The sequence below is a fragment of the Mastomys coucha genome, unplaced genomic scaffold (assembly GCF_008632895.1).
Source record: "Mastomys coucha isolate ucsf_1 unplaced genomic scaffold, UCSF_Mcou_1 pScaffold9, whole genome shotgun sequence".
Classification (NCBI taxonomy): Eukaryota; Metazoa; Chordata; class Mammalia; order Rodentia; family Muridae; genus Mastomys; species Mastomys coucha.
In genome coordinates, this window is record NW_022196915.1 from 74,502,311 (window position 1) to 74,505,980 (window position 3,670).

Genomic DNA, 3,670 nt, shown 5'->3' on the forward strand with positions numbered 1-3,670 from the left:
CACCAACCCACCCACTCCTGCTTCCCTGTCCTGGCATTCCTCTAAGCTGTGGCATTGAGCCTTCACAGGACCAAGGGTTTATCTCCTCCCATTGATGACCAACTAGGCCATCCTCTGCTACATATGAAGCTGAGCCATGAGTCCCACCATGTACACTATTCGGTTGGTGATTTAGTCCCTGGGAACTCTTGGGGTACTGGTTGGGTCATAATGCTGTTCCTCCTATGGGGCTGCAAGCTCCTTTAGCTCCTTCAGTTCTTTCCCTAGCTTTTCTATTGGGGACCTTGTGCTCAGTACAGTGGTTGGCTGAGAGCCTCCAGATCTTTATTTATCAGGCACTGTCAGAGCCTCTCAGGAGACAGCTATATCAGGATCCTGTTGGTAAGTACTGGTTGGCATCCATAATAGTGTCTGGGTTTGGTGACTGTATGTGGGATGGATCCCCAGGTGGAGCATGTGGAGAAAGAGGAACACTCCTTCACTACTGGTGGGAATGCAAGCTGGTACAACCACTCTGGAAATCAGTTTGGTGGTTCCTCAGAAAATTGGACACAGTACTAACTGAGGATCCAGCTATACCACTCCTGGGCATATACCCAGAAGATGCTCCAACATGAATAAGGACACACGCTCTACTATGTCCATAGCAGCTTTATTTATAATAGCCAGAAGCTGCAAAGAACCCAGATGTCCTTCAACAGAGAAGTGGATATGGGAAATATGGTACATTTACACAGTGGAATACTACTCAGCTTTTAGAAACAATAAATTCATGTAATTCTTAAGCAAATGAATGCAACTAGAAAATATCATCCTGAGTGAGGTAACCCAATGACAAAAGAACACATATGGTATACACTCACTGATAAGTGGGTATTACCCCAGAAGCTCAGAAAACCCAAGGTACAATTCACAGACCAAATGAAGCTCAAGAGGAAGAAAGATCAATGTATGGATACTCCAGTCCTACTTAGAAGGGGGAACAAAATACCTGTGGGAGGAGATACAAAGTGTGGAGCAGAGACTGCATTGTTTATAAAATACCCAGAGACTGAAAGTGCACATTCCTTTCTTCAGAGTCACATATTTTAGTCAAGTCTGCATTAAATGTTAGGGTTATGATGTTCAAAATCAAATTAAAACTAATTTTCTTATATGTAGAGGAAGAGTACATTCTTTAGTTTGTAAATTTCTCTTAAAATACTTCTTCCTTATTGCAACACACCAGATATTTATTTTATACAAATAAAATTTAACAATTTGCTATAATTTAAAATTAAAATATGTCATAATATTCATTTCCTCTGGAAATTTAAGCTTAATAATACTTATTTCTCATTTTTGAAGCTTATAGACCTTCAAAGTCAAATCTCATAATATAATTGTGATGATTTAATAACAATTAATTTAGAGAAGTGATGAATAATTTGTGTGTAGTGTGGTAGTGAATTCAAGAGCAAAATAAGAACTGGACTATATTATAAATATTGAACAAACAGTTCAAGATAAACACAGAAATGAGTCCAATTGAAAATGTATTTCAACATATCTGACCATAAAATATCAGACATTGTATTCAAAACTGAGTAAATTAAAAAATATCAATACTATTTAGCAATGAGGAAACGTGTTCTAGAAGGAAGGACTAAACTAAAAATTGGTGGAAAAGAAGAATCAGGACTGAACTAGGTTAGAATTGAGAATCACTGTATTTTTTCATAAATCTTTCAATCACATGATGTTTTATTTTAGACTTACACAATAAATATTAAATCAAATAAAATGAAAATCACTCAGATTTTCCTCATATTCTAGATTTCCTTACATCTTTATATCACACAGAAAAGTCTAAAAAGTGCACAATGTGGCTTGGTCTTTGTATAATGAATACTTCAATACTCTTTTCTAACCTTTTTGGTATTTTAGTGTTGAGCATAAAATATATTAAAATATGATTCATACTTTTTATTTACCAAAATATTTTTAAACTACATTTTTAATTGTGCCTATAATAACTAGTTAAGGCATGTTTACTAGTTTCTTTGTAAGGCTATCAAATCCTTTTACAATACTTGTCATTCCCACCTCCCTTTCTACTTTCCAAGCACACAACCATTACCACTGACATCATCAATATATTAATATATATTATATATATAATATCATATATATGATTTATTAGGGTGGCTTAAATGTTATATTCTATTACTCTAACTATTACTATTTCTCTTTATAAAATCCAAGAACCCAGTAGTGATTCAGTCCATAGTGTTAGAAGTCTGGATGTGTTAGCTGGTCTTCAGTATATGACAGAATCTCACAGAATTAGACTCCAATACCAGTTAAAAATGAACATCTTATTGAGAGTGAGGACAAGCAGTCAGGATTCTTTCTTCCTGTGGCCTTTATACAGATTGTCACCTGGAGTGACTTATGGTTAAGATGGACCTTCCCATCTCAATAGGTTCATAATTAGGATGGGTCTTCCCTGTAAGTGATTCTATCAAGAAAAAGGCCTCAGTAGTACAGCAAAATGCAGTTAAATTGACTACCAAGAGTACCTATTACATAATGGTCTTTACTGTATAAGAAACTATTATTGCATTTGCAGAATCATCTACATGATAAAAGTAGAGTATAATTGAAATTTTCTCATCTATTTAAGATTTACTTTAAAATTTCATATATTGGAGCATTTGGTGGAAGAAAAGGGAAAGGAGAAGTAAAATTGTATTATAATTTCAAAATTAAGAAATAAAAGAATAATTGGAGTGTGTGCTACAAATCAATGCTCTCTTTCCTTCTTTTGGTGAATTAAAAATGAAACACATCTATAAAACATCTCTGAATGTCCTTCCTTTCAAAAAATACAAAAAATAGAACCTTGTACATAGATGCTAAGATGGAAAAGACCTTGAATTTTTTAAAAATAAGTCTGCATTGTAAGTCCCTACCCAGCAACACTCAAGAGGGCAAGAATATAGTGGATAATGCTACTACCTTAATTAATTATTGAGTTATGAGTATGTCATTGTGAGAATATGTACACTGCAACCCTCATGTATGAAGACAAAATGACAATGTCTAATCCTTTTGAACTGGAAATACATGTAGCTTTGGTCTACCTGAGATAGATGCATAGAACCAAATTCACATTTCCAAGAGAAGAGCATGCTCCACAGAACCATCTCTTCAGTCCCATAATCTTTCATATCAAAGAACCCCACAAAGCTTGCCCATGTTCCTGTACTACATGATTATTGCTCAACATATACAAATAAAGAAATATGATTGAAAGTATACATTATTTTCTAATTTTAGGTTTTGTGCTTTTCATTCTTTTATCTTTATGCAATCTCTATCTCAAGTAAGGAGACAATTCCAAATCATAGCAAACTTTATAATTAAACAATATAACCACACTTTGGTCTTCCTTTTACTTGAATTTCTTGTGGTTTGTGAATTGTACTTTGTGTATTGCAATCTTCTGGGGGGAACAAAATACCCATGGAAGGAGTTGTAGAAACTAAGTATGGAGCAGAGACTAAAGGAAGGACAATCCAGAGACTGCTCCACGTGGGAATCCTTGCCATATTCAATCATCAAATCCAGACAGTATTGTGGATGCCAGACAGTGCTGGCTGACAGGAGCCTGATATAGCTGTCTCCT